Source organism: Schistocerca americana, chromosome X (assembly GCF_021461395.2).
Source record: "Schistocerca americana isolate TAMUIC-IGC-003095 chromosome X, iqSchAmer2.1, whole genome shotgun sequence".
Taxonomy (NCBI): Eukaryota; Metazoa; Arthropoda; class Insecta; order Orthoptera; family Acrididae; genus Schistocerca; species Schistocerca americana.
The window spans coordinates 321,222,081-321,244,070 of NC_060130.1; positions in this window are offsets into that span (position 1 = coordinate 321,222,081).

Sequence of the window (21,990 nt, forward strand, 5' to 3'; positions counted from 1 at the left end):
AACGTCATTTTTCCGGATGAATCCAGGTTGTGTTTACAGCATCATGACGGTCGCATCCGTGTTTGGCGACATCGCGGTGAATGCACATTGGAAGCGTGTATTCGTCATCGCCATACAGGCGTATCACCCGGCGTGATGGTACGGGGTGCCATTGGTTACACGTCTCGGTCACCTCTTGTTCGCATTGACGGCACTTTGAACAGTGGACGTTACATTTCAGATGTGTTACGAGCCGTAGCTCTACCCTTCATTCGGTCCCTGCGAAACCCTACATTTCAGAAGGGTAATGCACGACTGTATCTTGCAGGTCCTGTAAGAGCCTTTCTGGATACAGAAAATGGTCGACTGCTGCCATGGCCAGCACATTCTCCATATCTCTCACCAACCGAAAACGTCTGGTCAATGGTGGCCGAGCAACTGGCTCGTCACAATACGCCAGTCACTACTCGTGATGAACTGTGGTATCGTGTTGAAGCTGCATGGGCAGCTGTACCGGTACACGCCGTCAAAGGTCCGTTTGACTCAATGCCCAGATATCAAGGCCGTTATTACGGCCAGAGGTGGTTGTTCTGGATCTATGCACCCATATTGCGTGAAAATGTAATCACATGTCACTTCTAGTATAATATATTTGTCCAATGAATACCCGTTTATCATCTGCATTTCATCTTGGTGTAGCAATTTTAATGCCCAGTAGTGTAACTCCCTTGATCGGTTCTGAGTGTTAGCTACAAGCACATTGTACACTTACTACTATAAAATATATTAATTAAGACACCGAAAGTGGCAACATTTCGACCGTTTTTGCAACGGTCCTTTTCATGGAAACTAGTTGCTGATGTCTGACATATTTTTCTTCATAGGTATTCCAATTTTTGCTTGAAGGTGAGGGCTGGCAGAAGAAAACACCACCCTTCACCCAAAGGTTATACAACTTGGAAAGATATTTTAAATGACAATAAATGAAACTTTAAAAAAAGTAAAATGAAATAAAGACATTGGTGGGCCATATTGATCGTATTTTTAAAACTTTGTAAATGAATTAATATTATAGTTAAAATCGAATCACTGATGATAATGTGAATAATTCTCTGGTACAGTGGTGATGTTGGTGATGCATGAAAATGATCATGGTCATAATGGAAGTGGAATGCTGAGTACGGCTGTGGGACCGTGTGGAACCGCAGGTAAAGCCTAAAAACAAGGAAGGTGGAGGAAAAAGGAGGAAGAAACATGCGAGAATGGTGTGAGGTGAAGCGTTATGACTACGTTGGATAGAGAGGTAAATCTAGGGATCGATTTCATTGCACGAACAGTGGACTGTGTATGTACTGGCGAAGCAAGATACGTGGACTGGTGATTAGTGCGTAAGATACTGGATGCCAAAAGTAGCTTTTGCTATTTATGTGTTTGATCCGAAGGTGCTCCAGGAAGAGAAGATGCGGGAAGTGGATGAGTTGGTACAGGACGCAAGTTGGGGAAGACAGGTGGATGTGGGGGGTGAGGCTGAGTGCATGTTTTTCCAAGATTTAAAGGGACTTGCAGAATTTTGGAGAAGCGGAGATCCCTTCAACGTTAATGCAGGTTAGGATGTGGTGGAGGAGTTATTTACAGGAGGGTATAACTGTACAACGATATAGGCCGCAGGGTCAGCCAGCTAAGTATTTGTGTTGGATGGTAAGGAGGTGTGTATTCAATTTTAATTTTCTGTCGTGGTTTAGTCGTAAGTCAAGTGGTCCTGGCTTTTGAGGATTTTAAAACTCTGCCTCCTACTGCGGGCAGCACTCTCTGAGACTTGCAGCGTGGCGGAGATCGGGTCTTTCCCCTCGTGACATGCAGTAAAGCGGAATTCGCCAGCACTAATGGCGACCTCTAGCAGTTGTGATGATATGTGTTTTACTCTTTGAATCGCTGTGACGGGATGTGGCGCATGTAGATGTTGATGTAACCTGTCCCATCGTGCCGTCACATGCAAGTGGATGGAGTTAAATACAGGGTGGTTATAATAAAAGTTTAACTACTTGAGCGAATGCAGACGGGAAACTATTTACCGTATGGGTACCCATTTTTACAGGAATTATGTTCAGTATGTGCACTGCAGGATTTGCATTGTTAATAGTGTTAATGTAACGACGTTAGGCGTTGCTACTGGAACGACAACGTAAGGCTGAAACACAAGCATCAGTGTGAAATACAGTTGCAGACGGTCGCCATGAATTTGGAGAAGGTTAACAGGACTTTACTCTTATAGGTGTTTCATCGAAACAAATGAAATAGTGCTGCTGCTCTTCGCTAGTATCGACGCATTAAAGGAGAGGTTCTCTTTCCACACCTCAGTTGAAGAACGTGATCTGAAAGTTGGGAAATACTGGTGATTTGGGAATTACATCTGGGGAAGGCCGACAGCCAATTGCGCGACAAATTGAAGAGATTACTGATGCCGTAGTTGAGATTTCTGGGAAAGAAGACCTCTCCGTATTCCTATAATGCCTCGATACTCGCGAAGATCAGCAGCTCTGTTGCTGCTGGTTTAATAAAATAGCTATATGAGTAAATCCCTGTTCAGTTTATCCACGCCGATGTTGACTGTCTGCAACTGCAATGCACAGTGATGATTGTGTTTCAACCATACGTCGCCATACCAGTACCGGCGTCTGACGCCAATTCCCGACACTGACACTACTAACAATGCAAATCTAAGCGCACAATCTGAACATCATTCCTATAAAGTTGGGTCCCTATATGGTAAATAGTTTTCTGTCTTCACGGGCTCAGTTTACGAAGGTTTAATCACAACCAACCTGTACTACCCTGTCTTCTGCAAGTTGATGTGTTTTCAGCTGTATCTCTCAACAGTCCGATAGCCTGGTAGCCTACATACGAATTGTGAAAACACCAACTAGCGCCGACTTTATTCTACCATTTGTAGTGCTGTGCTTGGTAACTGTTGCAGGCATACCGACATCTGCGTAGTTTTCATACGGATAAGCCCCTATGCTTGAACACGACATAATAATCCCAGTTTTCCGACAAAAACAGATATGATTTATTGAAGTCATCACAAAACACAACATCTTTGGAACAGTTAGATCCTGGGTGTACACACGCGAATGGCAAAAACGAGGACTGCCTCACTCACACAATCTCGTATGGCGGTTTTGCCATACGCGAGCACCAAGTGTGAAACATCTTGTAGTACATTTTGAGAATGGACAAAGAGTTTACTTCACAAAAGTCACTGCCAGAAAAATTGTAAGTGGTCCACCTCAGAACACAACTCTAACAGCTTTTTACCAACAGTGCTAAACGGATACATTCTCGAAAACATTACTTTATGTCGACGTCCCTACCTATTATACGTGGCGCACAGCAAGAGAAATCTTTCAACGACGAAAATAAGAAATTCCAGTTGTAAGTAGGCTGTTTAGGTTTTTTTATTGGTAACGCCACCTCTGTATGAAAATCACTGGCTGTGCTGTGTGCAGTCTGTGGCTAGTTTGCATTGTTGTCTGCCATTGTAGAGGGGCAGCTGGATGTTAACAGCGCGTAGCGTTGCGCAGTTGGAGGTGAGCCGCCATATGGCGACCCTGCCAGGATACCTCACTGGAATCTTCTGATTTTTTCTTGTAGTTTGTGTATTTAGTGTAGCTTTTGTTAATTGCTAGCACGTAATTGTAGAGAGAATCTCCTTTGTAGTTGTAGCCTTTCATTGTTGTACAGTAAAACAGTTGTGGCATGCATATAGATTTGCACCAAGTATTTAGCAGCTACGCTTGCAATTAACTAGATATTGTTTTCAGTGCTATGTTAATGTGTTCTCCTATTTTTGCACTTCAAATTGTGCTTTTCTGTGTTATCGTGTGAAATATTGTAACAATTATGGCATGTGAAAAACGTAACACTAGGCTCCAAACTAAACTGAGAAATAATAGTGACGACGAGCGTAGCTTATCAGCGCCGCAGAGTAATGAATTTACTAATGTTCAAAGTAGTAATTTGGTAACTGTGCACAGGGAAATGGAGCGGGCGTCAAACAATGGCGTGGACAGTGAAACAATTAGTGATGAGGGAAGCATTATCGATCGATCGGTCGGCAATAGCTCGCCTCAGGAAGCCGAAATGACAGGACACGATCTCGCAAATACTGTAGATTCAGGTTTTGGATCCTCACCGTTTTCTCAAATAAGTCAAGACACATTTTTTGCTTGTCAAAATGTGAATGTTTCCGGTGTAAATTCACTGCCGAAAAGCACTGAGGAACATGTTTCAGACACCAATGCATTGTTATTACAATTAATACAACAAATGGGACAAACACAGCAGAAGCTTCAAAAGTTAGACACAGTGGAACAAAATCTTAAAAAGTTAGACACAATGGAACAACACCAGAGACAAACACAGCAACAGTTAGACACAATGGAACAACATCTTCAAAAGTTAGACACCACACTTGAACAAACACGTGAAGATTTAACTACCGAGTTACATAACATTGAATCGAAGTGTCAAAAAGTCTGTAATGACGTAAAAACACAAATCTGTGAGCATTTTCAACCTATTTTTTCGCGGCATGAAAATGCATTACAGAATCACGAAGCAGCCATAAAAGAACTGCAAACCATTGTTCATGAAAATCATGAGACCTTGTGGGCTAAAATTGACTCAGTTGCATCTACCGATTCGGTTAAGCAACTTGCAAAAACTCAGGAAAACTTAAAGGACACAGTAGATTCGATTTCAACACAAATGGACACTCTGAAACTTGGTTCAGAAAAACACACTGAGGAAATGTGTTCACTATCGGAGAAAGTAGCCGAACTTTCGGATCAGGTTACTAACTTATCTACAAAGGTAGATGATGATCTGAATGACACAAGACCTGTAGCCTTCACTGACACAGAAGAGTATGAACAAATTAGAAAATTCAAACAGAATCAAAATCAAATCAATACACAGTACAAAAGAGAAATCCGGGAAGTACAAGATCAGCTGACACAGGTAATACAAGAATTACGTATTTCAGAGGATACTCGCGCCCCAATACGGGAAGAGCGACACAGAAATACGGAACAGCCACAAAATAATAACACAGGGCATTTCGGAAGTTATGAAAGAAATTGGCAATGTGCACCGAATTTTGAGATGGAACGGCCGACACGACCTAACAATGACCGATATGCGACTCGCCGACATGATGATTTTGACTATAAGCTGTTCATTACTACACGTAAATTCAAAACATTTAAGAATTCAGGCAACGACATTCATCCACAAGCATGGCTCCATCAATTCTCTCATTGTTTTCCTCCCAACTGGTCGTTAGAACACAGATTAGAATTTATGTGTGGCTATTTAAAGAATGAACCAGCTGTAAGAATGCGATCGGTAATTCACGATTGCCACAGTGAAGGAGAGTTTTACCATGCCTTCCTCTCAGCATATTGGTCTCAAGCCACACAAGACCGTGTAAAACATAGCATCATAATGATGAAATGTTATGAACAATCTAAATTTTCCAGTCTTATGAAATATTTTGAAGACATGTTGCACAAGAATCAGTACCTGTCAAACCCATACAGCCCCTCAGAACTCATCCACATTTGCTTAATCAAACTGCCTGAACATTTACGACATATTATTTTGGCAGGACGTTGCAAAGACGACATTGAAGCATTTCAGGGACTTTTACAAGAATTAGAAATTGACACTGACAATCGCTGAGCGAGACACCGGGAAAACAATCACTACAGGTCACATCCGTCACAATTCCGTGACGACAGAAGTAATAACTGGGCACGACAAGGCTATTCTCACAACACAAATCGTGACCAAAACAGACACCACCCTTATAACAACCGCTGGCAGAATAATAGTTACAGAGAAAGATCGCATTTCCGTAGAAATGAATATGACAGAGATAACCATTGAAACAGACAATATGGTAACTAGAACTGTTATTATCAAGGGAGACAGAATAATTTCAGACGCAACGGTCCAGCGCGCAGTTACGATTCAGGGAGAAATTCTCCACCACATGACCGACAAGAAAGAAACTACAGGAACTACCGACATGACGACAGACGATATAATCATAACGATAGACGTGAATTTCATCAGAACTGGCGGGACTCTAACAGAGCTGGGCCCTCCCGGCAAAGCGAATTTGTAGAAGTTAGGTCTCCTAATCCCAATAACGACGCGCGCCAACAAAGAGGCAGACAATGACTCGCGCCGCAGGCAGCCACCTGCGCCGGCTGGCTCAGGAAAAAATAACATAGACGCTAACATTAAGAAAAATTCCAGTATTCTTTAACGACGTATACCGCATGATAATTGCATTGAAGTTGAAACGCTGCGCACTAGAAAGAGTAAAGGTTTACACCACATTTCACATGTAAAACCGTTTATTGAAAGATAATCTGCTTTTTAACTCTGTCTTTGCCATATAACTTTTCCCTTTACATTACTAGTATGCTGTGTTAGACTTAAGAATCTGTTAACATGCAACAATGTTTGAAGTTAAATATCCAGTCAAGAACCAAGAGAACTTATTTAAACAGAAATTACGAATGCATTGTTATAGTGAACAGACGACACAGTGTTGTATTTGTACATTCTTGCTTGTTAGTTGCACGATTACGTAACGACTATCAGGCTTACATACTTAGGACACATACTGGTACTGCTAATGAGATTTTAATGCAACATTTTGGTTTACTTGAAAATACATTCTGGATTTAAAGTACTTTCTGTGAGATACCAGAGGACACAGTGGTTAGTTTATGTGACAGCTACATGATGTTATCACAACGCTACTAATGAGTGACAATTTACAATGTTGCTTTTGCAGTGTATCTGTTTTATATCTGCACAGTTTTCTGAATTCTTCTAGGAAGAAAAACATGTTTTAGCAGTAACTTTTGTGGTATAGCAACAATGAGACAGCCTTTTTTGTGGCATAACAATACGTTACTGTACAGTACTTTCTTCATCACGCCAATAAGCATAATAACTACGATATCTATACGCAAAGCATTTCACTTTTGTTTATCATGTGGTAAGTACATTGACTTCTGGAGAACTTAGCTTCCGGAGGACGATAACTACGACACTTCCACAGAGATTATGTTGCAACAAGACGCACATTTAGCGCTACAGTACACATATTTGAGTGATTAATTTTGTACTTAAAACATTTATTTTTAAAGATTTTTGAATAACAAAGAAAGTATTCCGTGATACATTTCATTCCATTGCTGTAATATGTAACACCTGGGAGTATAATTACATATATCCTCAGGGGGGTACACGCCTACTTTGTGTACCATGTGTTTGGCAAGTACAAGGAACCCTAGCTAATATGGTATTTACTTATACAACTTTACACATCGGTACCATATTCCTCTAACACACAAATTACACAGCTATCTGATCATTTAACTGAGAGATAAACATGTTTTTTACTACGTCAGTGACACATGTTTACGTAATTACACCGTTGGATAACTTCACACTTACGAAATTGTATTTTGTCTGTACTGTGTGAACTCTTCATATTTTTTCGGAACCATTGTGATACTATGAGAGCTTTGAATGATGTATTTGGTATGGATTCATGATTTTTAAAGTACGTTTGAGGCAGATGACACTTTTGACATGAGCAGAGAATTTTTTTAATTATTGGAGGAAGCTACGACGATTTTGAGATTTGACTGAGGTGTTATGATGTTATTTTTACGACGACGATGTGTATTATGCTGCTGAGGTATGTTTATGATTAATAGGCTGAGGCTATATGAGTTATTTGATTATGCTTCATATTTATAATGACGAAATATTGACGAGTGTCGATGGTTACGTATATGTGTAATAAGGTAAGGAGTAATGAATAGTGATTAGGGACTCTGACTTATGGAAAAGGATGTTGGAAACCAAGAATCATACTTTAGAATTATGAAATGTGTGTACATGTGTGAATCATGTGTGAATGTATCACAATGCCACTGAAAATTTTTTTGGACACTGTTATATCAATAGCATTTTGTTTCTACAGATTTGTAACGCAAATTCTTGACCTGTGAAATATTTTTATGTGAGACTGTCACTGTAGCGGAAACTGCTGTCGTAAATATTTCCGTGAGAAAGTTAAGTGACCACCTGCAGGTAATGCGTCGTGGGCACGCAGCTGTGTCAGACGCCGGGAGAACAAGCCATTAGGGTGTGCCTTTCCGGAAGCACAGGTAGAAAAAAAAGGCAGGCCTTTATCCCCGCCATTGACATTCCTTTAGAGAAAATATTGCAAATGCGACACCCTCATTACTTCCATTAACCTTGCTATTGACATTTCCTTGTTGAAAGCATACTGTGGAGATCGTAATTTATGATATTTACTGAAATGCCTAATGAAATGACGAGAAATATTTTACATCTGCACACTTGATTACGACAAGCGTCTTTCTACGAGAGTTGAGAGAAATTCTACTAACTTATGAAATGTCACATGACTATTGAATGATATTTGTATGCTTTGATTTGCGTAATTGCTTATTTCATTTGATACCTGTTTTCCAGCTGTGTTACAGCATTAGTTTTATAAAATAAACTTAGATGCATTTGCTAATGTGAACACTTTCTGTCAACAGATCTATTAAATGATAATTTTGTAATCCACATTCTTTAAAAAAAAAAGGAGCACTTGGAAAGGAAAGAACAATAAGAAGGGACTAGTAACAGTAACTGGATACATAATTTTCTTCTCAAGTACATGGTAATATTTTTTTACAATCAGTTGTTGTGGTGCACCACTTTAATTACTTAGACATTAAGATGTGATTATACATTTCCCTTATCTGCATTGTTATCTTTAGTGTACTATTTTTTCTGCTTGAGCTATGTCATGTTTAGATATAAGCTGCTGTTTGCCAGGCATAGTGCTACTGAACTTTAATTTGTGTTACTCTGCTAAGCCAGATTTATTTTTTTGTTGCTGCACATTGGCTCATATTAGTTGTAATGTTGAATTGCTTGGTAATTTAGATTTACTGTAGCTTGCTTTGCGATTTTCCATTTTTTTTATTGCTGTTTGTATTAATTGTTTTAGGTGCTGCTGCATTGCCTCGTTCCTTAGTTTAGCATCTGAGCTCAGTAGATTTAAGTTAGCTTAAGAGGGGGTAGCCTCTAAGAGAATGAGTTGCGATGAATTGGAAGAAATGCATTAAGAAAACAGGTTTAGGTAGGATTTTCTTGGAAATAAATGTTGAGGTAAGAAATGTGTGAACATATATATACAGAAAGCATGTTTAGATAGAATTTTTTGGTGGAAACAAAGGATGAAATAAGAGGAAAGATATATGAAGTTTTGGGTTGGACTGCAGTACCAAATGTTACACTGAAAACGAACCCTGTCCTTTCCTATTGGTGTTATCCCACTATGTGTTTGTGTACCCTTGTGTAGTTGTTTTCTTCCTGTCTCTGTGTAGTTTCATAGAATTTTTTCCTCTTTTAATATTAAGCTACATTCACTATGATGAGGAATACTGTTATCCTCAAATATAACTGGCATTAATAATATGTTATTTACTTTGTAAAGATGTTAGACATTATTCATTCTGTTTAAATGCTCATGTGTGAAGTTGATGTTTCGCAAGTTATTCTGATCTTCTATGTATGTACTCATGTCATAATTCCTGTAACACTGATGTATATGTTATTTCGATTCTTTTGTAAAGCCTAGATTACTACAAATGTTATCTGTATTATTATGTTTTTAATGATGTATTTTGTACCTTTGTAATTGTATTCTTATGTTATAAAATTGTAATTGTCACCAGTTCATCATATTATTAACTTGTAAGTAACATTTCACTGCACACGTTTCTGTTGGTCATAGTACATGGACAATATGTGAGAAGTAGGGACTGATAGTGTTTGCACGTGTGTTAATGGTTCAGCAAGGGACTGGATAACAGCACTGCTAGATCTAAGGACAATTCCAGAAACTTTGTGAGTGCACAAGTGGTGGTTTATGGACTTGCTATATTGTCCGCAAGACTCTTCGATGGTGATTGTGCACCTGCACATTTGCAACAGATGGCTGCTGGCCGTCTCTACCAGGACTACAGTGGGTCTGCATCTTTGATGGCCCACCAATTGCTACAAGGACTGCAGTGGGTCTGCACCTCTGGTGGCCCACCAATACCGTAATCTCTACCAGGACTACAGTGGGTCTGCTCTGTGATGACCTACCTACCAATATTCTTCAAAACGTCGAATGACTCTGCTGTGGGTTTGCTATGTTGTGGCCCATTACCTGTCTGCATGTCAAGAGTCAGCACTGTCTTTCCGTTGGAAGGACAACACTACTTCTTCAAGACTGCATGGAAATCCACTACTTCTATGTGCATTTTCTTTTACTGCACAGACTTTGAGAAAAACTCTGCATTTTTACTGTGATGAACAATGTGGACTGTCTTTATGGACTGTGAGAAATTTTTAGCTTTTGATCAACATTGTATCAATAAGTGTGTGCATTTGATTTCTTTGTTATTGTAATTATGAAAAATTTTTTTCAAATCTGTATTGGCCACTGCCCAATCCAATTTGTAAAAATTTTTGTGGGGAGCATGGGGGCTATGTAAGTAGGCTGTTTAGGTTTTTTTATTGGTAACGCCACCTCTGTATGAAAATCACTGGCTGTGCTGTGTGCAGTCTGTGGCTAGTTTGCATTGTTGTCTGCCATTGTAGAGGGGCAGCTGGATGTTAACAGTGCGTAGCGTTGCGCAGTTGGAGGTGAGCCGCCAGCAGTGGTGGATGTGGAGAGAGAGATGGCGGAGTTTTGTAATTTGTCATGAACTGCTATATTTATATATGATGATATCAAGGTAAATACATTGCTTGTTCTCTATTAATATCTTTCATTTGCTAACTACCCCTATCAGTAGTTAGTGCCTTCCATAGTTTGAATCTTTTATTTAGCTGGCAGTAGTGGCGCCCGCTGTATTGCAGTAGCTTGAGCAGCGAAGATTTTTGTGAGGTAAGTGATTTGTGAAAGGTATAGTTTAATGTTAGTCAGGGCCATTCTTTTGCAGGGAATTTTGAAAGTCAGATTGCGTTGCGCTAACAAAATATTGTGTGTCAGTTTAAGCACAGTCATGTATAATTGTTTTAAGGGGACGTTTCACAGTACAAGATCATCCAGCAATAAAGTAAAATGCAGCACTTGGCCGAGTATTTATCGTACATCCGAACAACGCCGAATGTTTCTATCTCCGGATGTTGCTACACGAAATATGGAGAATAACAAGTTTCACAGATCTCAAGACTGTTGACTGCAAGAAGGCTCACTCACAGCCTCAGCTGAAAAAAAGACAGACTTATTCACCGTAATTCTAACAACATGTAGCTAATCGAACCCACAAAACCTATGGGAAACCTTCAAGGAGAATATGAGTGATGACATACTGTACCACATCCGACCAGCTCATTCTGAACTGACCATCGAATTCAACGACAACATCTTTAATGAAACACTCATTCTCCTTGAAGATAAATGTTTAGCAACAAACAATCAGACCTTATTACAGCTTGGGTTGCAAGCACCTCGGAAATATGCTATCAATGTGCTTTACTTCGAAATTACAAAAGTAAAACGCTACGACATTAATGGACTACTTCAATACACTGCTCACAACAACCACTCCTAAATGACAATCAAAAGGAAATTCAAAACGTTCTCGTGGATTGGATCGGTACCAACACTGGCGGAATTATTTACTTGGACGCACCAGGCGGCACCGGGAAAACGCTTCTAATAATTCTATTGTTGTTAGAAGTATGTGCTAAACAACACATCGCGCCTGCAATAGCATAATCAGGCATTGAAGTCACACCAATGGAAGGAGGATGAAGTGCCCATTCCGCTCTACAACTACCATTGAATATCGCCGAAGAACAGTTCCCGATATTTAAGACTCTAAAGAGCGTCTGGACGAGGTGAACTTCTAAAGCAAGCTAAACTTATCTCTTGGTTGGAATTCACAATGGCACATAACAAATCACTCAAAGTCATGGACAGAACATAACAAGTCTTGCGAGAAAACTCTGAAGTCATGGGAGGAGCTCTACTGATACTCTCAGGGATTTTCCACGAATACTTCCTGATTTTCCCCTGTTAACACCAGCAGACGAGATCAATGTATGCAAAAAAAGCACATCTTTGGCCACACATTCAGATAATGCTTCTGACAAAATATATGAGAGTTACACTGTCGAAAGACGAAACAACAGTACATTTTGCTCAATAACTTTTACAAATAGGCGATGGCACATATTCTACTGACCAGACAACCGGCCTTTTTAAACTCAACAGTGATTTCTGCAACGTAGCCATTGCTGAAAACGATCTCATCGACCAAATTTATCCAAACGTTGTTGTTTACAACTTTACCAATCCGGACTGGCTATTTGAAAAGGCAATCTTGCCAACTAAAAATAATATTGTCGACGATATCAACCTTAATATTCAAAAGAAACTTCCCGGTGAAGAGGGAATATACAAATCGATCGACACTATGGTAAACGTTGAAAAAAGTGTGAACTTCCGCAGAGAATTTCTAAACTCCTTACAAGTACCAATAATGCTATTACACTGCCTTCGACTTAAAATTGGACCTCTCATCACACTACTCAGAAATTTCAACAAAAACTATGTAATGCAACAAGGATAATCGTCAAACGGCTATCGAATGACATCATCGACTCCGAATTAATGATTGGAAAGTAAAAAGGACACACACTATTTATCCCACAGAATACTACTTATCTCTAATGAACTACCATTCCAGTGTAAAAGACTGCTATTTCCATTCATATCAGCATACAGTTTTACAATTAACAAAGCGCAAGGACAAACTTTAAAATATTGCGGCATCAGCCTCAAAGATTACTGCTTCTCTCACTGTCAGTTACACGTAGCTTCCTCTCGAGTAGGAAATTCGAAAAATGTTTACGTATGTACCCCGGATAACCAAATGAAAAATATTGTTTACAAAAAAGTATTGTAAAAAGTTAGAAAATGTTTTCAATATGTATTTTACCTCTTATGCTTTAACAAGGATTATAAATAGTTAAAATATGTTTTCAATTATTTTTTTATCTCTTGTACTTTAAAAGATTATTCTTTTATTCCAAATACCACACAACCCCATATCAACTCCCTGAGCAAAGCCGGGTACCCCAGCTGGTGTTTTATAACGACGTTGTCTAATACCCAAAATTATGTTAGTCAAATTGACACATGAAGTGAACACCTACGGACTAATACTTAAACTATTTAAGAGGAATAAATAAAATTAAACCGTATTTAATTACGAAATTAATTAAAAAATTACACCATGCGCTATACAAGGGATATCAAAAGACAAAATAGCCACATACACTTTCATAAAACTCTGTGTATACCATGAAGTGTAGGTCATGCCCAAATTACATTGCTATGTACGTTTACAATTGCTCATGTATGGACGTCTGAACACGGTAAACATTATTCCTTCGATATCACTGTGCACACTGCAACGGTTCCATATTTTAAATCGTCTTGGTTTGTCGGAATTTGTGCACAACTTCATCTGTTTAGCCTAGAAAATAAGTTGATTGCAATCCAATTAGTTAAACGTACAGGCCAGCTTGTAGCGCCCTCATATCCCATCCAGCTACCAGGGAAGTGATTCGTGAGCAGTTTTATAGTAACCGTGCAGTAGGGAGTCGCGCACCCACTGAGTTGGTTCCACATGATACTTAATTTCTATTTATTTATTTATTTTATCTTCCGCAATGTTAACCATTCAGTCAGCATTAATTATAACAGTACAGAGTTAGAATAAAACTTCTCAGTTCAGTGATTCTTCAATTTCTCCAGGCGTATATTATGACGAAATAAATCTCAGGTGAACAGCCTGGTATGAGTGTGCATAGGACACCTGATGATAGCAACGTGGTCGATTGCCGAAATATTGTGTCCTATGCACACTCAAACCAGGCTGTTCACCCGAGATTTATTTCGTCTTTTCCGTTAAAGGAAAATCACCCTACCGTAGTGCTTTAGAAAATGTTTGAGCCATTTGCCACAACAAGCGAAACATAGTAATTTGAGAGATATAATAGGTGTTATCGACAAAGTCTTAATTCATCTGGATATGACATAGCTGAAGAACCTCGTAGACTATTTTCCTTACCGAATTGAGGCCACTGTCGAGGTCAGAGGTGGTGTCACACGGTATTATCACTATGTCTCCTAGAAATTATTAATTTTCTGTCCAGTATGATTACATACACTATGCGACACAAAGAATACGGACACATCCACGTAAGGCGGAATTGACACTAGATGACACGAGAGTTTTCTTTATCAGTTTGGGTCTATATATACACGTACCAGTTCGTAATTTAAAATTTATACAGAGGAATAATAATTTGAGTAACCTGGTCTCGATTCCTGATGAAGAATGGGCTTCCAGTCTTGCACACAGACATTCAGGCACCTCATAGAAGAATCCCCATCAGAGTTTCAGCCGTCATAAAAGCGGATATATGATGGGCAGGACGTGGGTACAAGCCCGGTATTTATCTAGTAGGCTGTAAGAAACCGTCTAAAAACGTATCCACTGTGGCCGGAACACCGGCCCTCGGTGTTAATCCACCGAGCGGAACCAATGCAAAGTTGCTGCGCCTCCCTGAATCAAAGAAGCGGCTTTCTAACGCTCGTGGCTGTCCGGATGGGACGGTTGTGAGCTCCACATACCTCAACGTATTCAAGTAGTACTTCCCCTTGGAGAGCTTTTAGTTCTTGGATAAAGAATTGTGCGTGTCTGTTACCAACAAAGATTCTTTCAATGAAGAAAAGACGAAAGAAGATCAAAAGAGAAAATACTTGTTGCTCCCTTATAAGAGGCCATTGGTCGCTTAGGTCCGCTGTTGATTGTGTAGACATTGAACCAGTCGGTCATGTAACACACCACCGCTGAAGTAAGTAATGTCTACAGTGTCCATGGGCCATTCAAATGTATAGAACCAGCGCAGTAAGATGGGCGAACGTGAAGGCGTGACAGAATGGCAGAGACGAGCTATTGTCTTTGAACATATTCATGGCCAGACTGTGAACGACGTAGCCATATTTGTTGGTGTATGAAAGGGGACTATCCGACGCGTCTTGAAGGAACGGTAATGACTGCTATGTAACGCGACTTAAGAACAGTGCGCGTGGAAGATCCTAACCGATGGGGATTTTCAAATGATGCAAGTCGTCTAGTGAACTGACCACCCAAAGAGTCATTTAACACTTTGTCTGGGGCGGGTGTAGGTCCAACCTGAGGTGATCCTGTGATATTTTGGAGTTGTATTCCGTACCATTCCTTGGGCCTACTCACTGAGGTAACCGTGAACACATATCAAGCTGTTCAGTTGAACATTCTCGGCCGAGCTGTTCTAGGCGCTGCAGTCCAGAACCACGCGGCTGCTACGGTCGCAGGTTCGAATCCTGCCTCGGACATTGATGTGAGTGATGTCCTTAGGTTAGTTAGGTTTACGTAGTTCTAATTCTAGGGGACTGATGACCTCAAATGTTAAGTCCTATAGTGATTAGAGCCATTTTTTTAACATTCTCGATGACAAAGTGTTACTTTTTCTGCATCTTTTGGATGAGCATAGTGTGGACACTCTCGTCTTCTAACATCATGGGATCCGTGTTGACAGGGCTGCATGCATTTGTTCCTTGTTGCCGAAAACTCAGACACCTTCTCGCACTTCGACTGGCCCTCTAAGTCGCCCTGCGTCAGCCTTTCAGAAAATGTTTGCGCCATTTGCCGCATCAGGCGAAACATAGTCGTCATACAGATCTAAGAGACGTTGCCTTTGAAGTCTTTTTTCATCTGGATGTGACGTAGCTGAAGAACCTCGGGGAATATCTTCCTTGTGAATTGAGGCCACGGTCGAGGTTAGAGGACGTATCACTCGGTATTATTACGAAGTCTCCTAGAAGTTACTAATGTTCTGTCCGATATGCTTATATACACTGTGTAAGGCGGAATTGACACTTAGAGAGTTGGAACTTAAATAGTGGCAAATATTTATTCACAACCGAACAAAAGAGTTACATGTTTGCACCTGTTACTGTCCTTCAAAGAAGTCACCAGCGTTGTGTAGAACTCGTTGCCAGCGATGTGGAAGGCGTATGCCGTTAGCAGAACCTGTTCTGTTGTTGGTGAGAATAGTGCGGTCTACTGCCTGTCGAATCTCTGGAACAGGTCTGAAGTCAATGCCACGAAGTGGTTCTTTTATCTTCCGAATCAAATCAACCTCACAAGGACTTAAGTCCAGGGAGCATAGTGGATGGTACAGTACTTCCCAGTCCCGTCGACCGAACGGAGCAACCACAGCTTGTGCTGTATGTGCCGGCGCATTGTCGTGGAAGATGATGGATGGGTTGCACAGAAAGTGACGCCGCTTCTTTCGCAAAGCTGGTCGCAGATGATACAAACGATCAGCAATACTGTGCATTGACGGCCTGCCGTGGAGGGACGTAATGCGTTAGGATAACACCATCACAGTCGTACACGAGAATCACACTAACTTTTAACCGCTCCATTCGCACCATCAAAGGAACGGTATACTACGCCTTTCACCTCGCTGGCAACAGGTTCTATACAACGCAGGTGACTACTTTTGAGGAAAGTAACAGATGGAAACATGTAACACTTTTGTTTCGTTTGTGAATAAATAGTGGTCACTATTTAAGTTCCTACTCTCGTAGATGTAACGAGAGGCGAACCGGCCAGTATATCAGGATATGGAGAGTACTGCGTTGTCAGTAGAGAAGCAGACAGTAGACTGGGTCGGTTAGGAGGGTACTGCGACTTCCAACGTGGAGTACTTATTGGACGCCTTTGAGTAATCAATACATCAGCCGGATTTCAACCCTCATAAGGCTGCCCATTTCGACTGCTGGTGATGTTCATGTGCAGTGAAAACGCGAGGGAACGACCACAGATCAACCAAGACCAGTCACATCTCATGTACTGATAGACAGGGACCGTACAGCAGTGCGGAATGTGATCGTGAAAAATCGCACGTAATCTGCTGAATTATGAGTTACGAAGTGCTATAGGCAGTCCAGATGGCACAATGCCTAGGGAGTAGGAGAGAATGGGGTTCAAAGGTCGAGCATCTCCTCATAAGCCACACATTTCAGTAGTCAATGCTACGCTACTCTTGAGCTGGTGGAAAGCGCGACGCCACTGCACAATGGATAACTAGAAACGAGTGATTTGGAGTAGCGAATTCTGGTAAACACGGTGGAAATCCGTTTTGCTGGAATCGGCGTATTCCGGGAGAAAGCTAGTACTATAGTACTAGAAGTGAGCTGCATATGGCTTTGCGTTACGGTGTGGAGGTGTTTTTCGCGGTTAGTGTGTGATCCGTTCACTGTGCTTCAAAAGACGCTAAATACGAATGGATATGAACATATTTTATAGCAATGTGCACTGCATACAGTAGAGGAATAGTTGCTTATCAGCATGACAATGAAATCTGTCATGGGGCAGGACCTTTGAGGCAATGGCTTATGAACAATAACATTCGTGAAATGGAGTGGCCCGCCGAGAGTCCCGACCCAATGAAATACCGTTATGATGGGTTACAATATCGACCTCGCTCCACACCCCAGCGTAGCATTACTACCTTCTCTAGCTACGATTCTTGAGGAAGAATAAGCTACCATTCTTGCACACAAAGATTCAGGCACCTTATTGGAAGTGTCCCCATTAGACTTCAAGCTGTCATAAAAGCGACGGGTAGATATACCCCATATTATTTTCAAAAAATGGTTCGAATGGCTCTGAGCACTATGGGACTTATGTCTGAGGTCATCAGTCCCCTAGGACTTAGATCTATTTAAACCTAACTAACCTTAGGGCATCACACACATCCATGCCCGAGGCGGGATTCGAACCTGCGACCAAAGCGATCGTGCGGTTCCAGACTGTAGCGCGTAGAACCGCTCGGATACCCCGACCGACTATTATTTTCCACAAACAGGTCTTTGAATACTTTTGATCAGATACTCTGCTCTTCAATTACCTCATACGAAATTATTACACCCCATCGACTCTGTTGTGTAGCCTCACTCAACAAGTGAAGATTCTCAACGACCCAGATATGCATATTGTTTTCAGTCTGCTTTCCATGATTTGGAAATATTGCTTCGTTTGTATGAAGCGATCTAAAGAAGTCGGTGTATCTTCCGCTGGCCCGCTGGTTAATCTGTTGGTAATGTGTCACATTATCCGTTTGGGCATCCAAAATGAGAGTAACGTTGGACCGACTTATTCAAAGGCATAGGTTATTAATCTGGAGTTACCATGTGGAGTTTGGGTAACAGCTGTCAGCAAATTTATTTCTTTGCTTCCGCTCGTCACATGTTTGCCTTTGCGTTGTAAACAAGCATTCGAATGCCCTTCAAATATCGATTTTTTGCCTATTCGCCGAATCGTCATTTCTTTTGTACACCGTGTCTGATGTCCGTCTCGATAGCTGTGTGATCAATTCCCGGCCGAGTCTGAGATTTTCTGGGCACGGAGACTGATCGTTGTCTTGTCTTCCACATTTCATCCTCATCGTCACGTAAGTCGCCGACATGGCGTCAAGTAAAAAGACTTGTACTAGGTGACCGGTCTACCCGACGACAGGTCATAGCCACATGCACACGCACGCAGCGTCTGTTAGGTCACATTTCTGATCACTAAACTATCGTCTGCGCGTTTCTTCCATGCTCTCCGTATAGATGTACAATATCTAATATTTCTTGGTTTGTGAAAAAAAAATTTAGAGTGAAAAAGTTATATTTTCTCCGTGCCGCCATTACACTGGTATCGTAGTTGTGCAACATATTGTTTCCTTGTTAACAGACTTGTATTTCCTGACTGTGTTTGTGTCAATGGCTCGAACAACTTCTTTTCTATCACGTAAAGAACACAAACTTCACAGGTTCGTAGGATATGTTATGATATATCGGTGATTACAAAATCGAATAAAGTTTGCAACGAAATCAGCAGTTGCACCACCTCTGGCCTAGACGCATTCTCTGATTCGGCTGGGAAAGGTTTCACCAAGCCATCGTAACGTCTCCTGAAGTAAGTTGGCACACAAGTGTTGTAACTGGTCGTTGATATCCTGGAAACTGGCACTGGGCGGAGTTCAAGTACGAGCGGGCCAAACACAGATCTTGGGAGCTTGCTGGCCACAGGAGTATCGCAAGATCACGTAGACACCTAATAGAAACAGGCATTATACGGCTTAAAAGTGTCGCGGCGATACTGTCGCATGCCATGCAACACATGAGAGCGCACGATGTCCTTCATGAAATGTTGTGCCGTCAGAATTCCCTCAATCTCTCGCGCTGTGACCTAAAGTCATATCCGACAGCTTCCTACCCGATCATGCAACAGTAACACCATTGTGCCTATCCAAAACATTGGCAGAACGAGACTCTCCCCAGATTGCCGCCATAATCAGTGATGACGGTCATCCTGGGTAGTGCAGATGCGCGATTCATCGCTGAACATAGTACGATGCCACTCATCAGCAGCCCATACTTCCTGCTAACGGCAACCAAGCGCTACCGCTTGTTTTGTGATAAATGGTAACGGCAGCCTACGCACGGGATAATAATTCCCAAGTCTTGGTACTGCTAGACTCTGCCCAACAGTGCTGGATAGCACATACTTTTGTAGATAGTCCATTATTCGTTATGAAGTGGCAGGCGTAGATGTGAAGAGCTTACGATGTGCTTGGTGCACAATGTAGCAATCCACTCTCGTGAAAGTCAGACGACAAGTATGATTGCCCTAATGTTCACATGCATCGGTCTACTATCACAATCGAGTGCCCCACAAATCTGGTTAGTGCTCGAGACGCCTTTCAAACTCTGGCTGGTGCTGATAAGACGGTCTCACACGTGTATGCGGCATCTCTGTGTTCTTCACACTGGCCACCCAGCATCTCAAGCTGCTCACGCTCCAAATATACCCTACTAGGCAAGGTAACAACACTAAACACCAACAACATTAATGCAGTCTGGTAGTCATTATACATGTCACAAGAATTGCCGCTCTAATAATTTACGCACTGTATTGTTTACGTTTAAGAAATTGTTGACATCCAAACACGTGTTCCGGGTACTTCACCTTTTTTCGTCAGGCAGTGCAAATCAGAAATGAAATAGCTTGTGAGTGTACGGTGCGGCAGATAATGACCTAAAAAACACTCTGTTTATATGTATTCACTGTCAAAAACATGGTGTGTAGTTGATCACATCGGGCAACGACCAAAGTCTTATGATGGAGCAACGAGTATCACGCGCTATACAACCTAACTAGTAATCGTTATGTTTCTCTGTTACATACAAGGGACAAAAATTTTCAAGAGCAAGATCGAATGAGAAAAGGTATGCTTGAGAATAAGAGGGTCCCACCCATGATCATCTAAAATTTCTAACTAACCCATTCTCCCAGTTCTGCCTACAAAATGTTAAGGCTCATAACAACAGCTTACTCAGTCGTTTCACAGGTAAATGTCCGGAAGATTGACTGATCGGGACACGTATGCCCCTCTGTTGTATGGAAGTACATCAGAATTGCGGGTGAGAAAGACATGCTATTAAATATTGCAGAACTATATATCACGAAGTGAAATCTATGTGAGTCAAACAGCGAAATTAACACTGCTTAACGAGCTACGCGTTACCCTCCGAACAAGTATTTACTTTAGAACTTCCTTTGTAGTTTTTTTATTGTAACGTCTCTTTTTGTTGCATTTGGTACATTTCCTTTCATTATATTTCTTACTTAATTTTACTATACATTACAGCCTCTACATACTTTCCCTCTTGCTCTCTAAACTTTCTATTTGTTTATAATATTAGCATTGTTATTATTGGTCTATTCCATGATTATATTTCACTGGAACATTCCTTGTCCATGATCTTAATTTCTAAATAGGGCCCCCGAATAAAATATTTCTCTCCCCCTTTAAAAGTACAAACAGAGAGCTTCGAAGCGCTGTTGTTGGTGCAGAACTGGTACCAGGTTGAGTTGTCACCCTGCACAGCTGACGTTTGTCATAGCCAAGAAGTGGTCTTTATAACTCACCATTTGTTACCATTTTCTACGCCCACCACAGATTTTTACAATAACAACACATCATCAAAACAACAGCGTTAAGCTACGGCCATACAGCTTACAATCATAGTGTTATTAAAGAAATACTGAAACAATTAAGCTAAAGCAATAATGGAACCACCAATAATGACTGAAATTATTGCCAGCAAATGATGTGTACTGCTACTTGTTGGTATATTGTCTATCAAAATAGTGAAGTGAACAAAGTATTTAGTCCCTCCTGTACCTTAAAGACAACAAGCAACAGTTTCCTTAACCAGAAGACAAGAAGCCCCAATAAACATAAGTGGAACCAATAAGATCGGTTGCAAATAATGCAGTCCATACTACAAAAGAAGAAACAGGTAGATCAGTCTGCGTCACACTTAACGAACACCACAGCAACAGACAAATACAGAAAGCAGGCCCCACTTTTGAACAGAATTTTCTAAAATCAGGATCAGTTACATAATACATCTAGAATTACAACTCCCTCGCCACAATGGACGGAAGCTGTCTTCGTTTCAAATACAAGAACCATCTCGAACAGCTGTTGAATGAACCATTCGACTTGAGTTCCTCAGTACTCCTTGATACTGCCCAAGGAACTATCGAAAAACATAAATGATTGCTAAGTTCATCTTTGTTAAGTTGTGCTCTATTAGAAATAGATCTGTCAATAGTTGACTTTAGTAATCGATGATTTTTGACGTGCTGTTCTATATATTTAGTTTCAGCAGCTAATTTCTTTGATGATTGTATCTTCTTTGCTGTGTTTATGTTT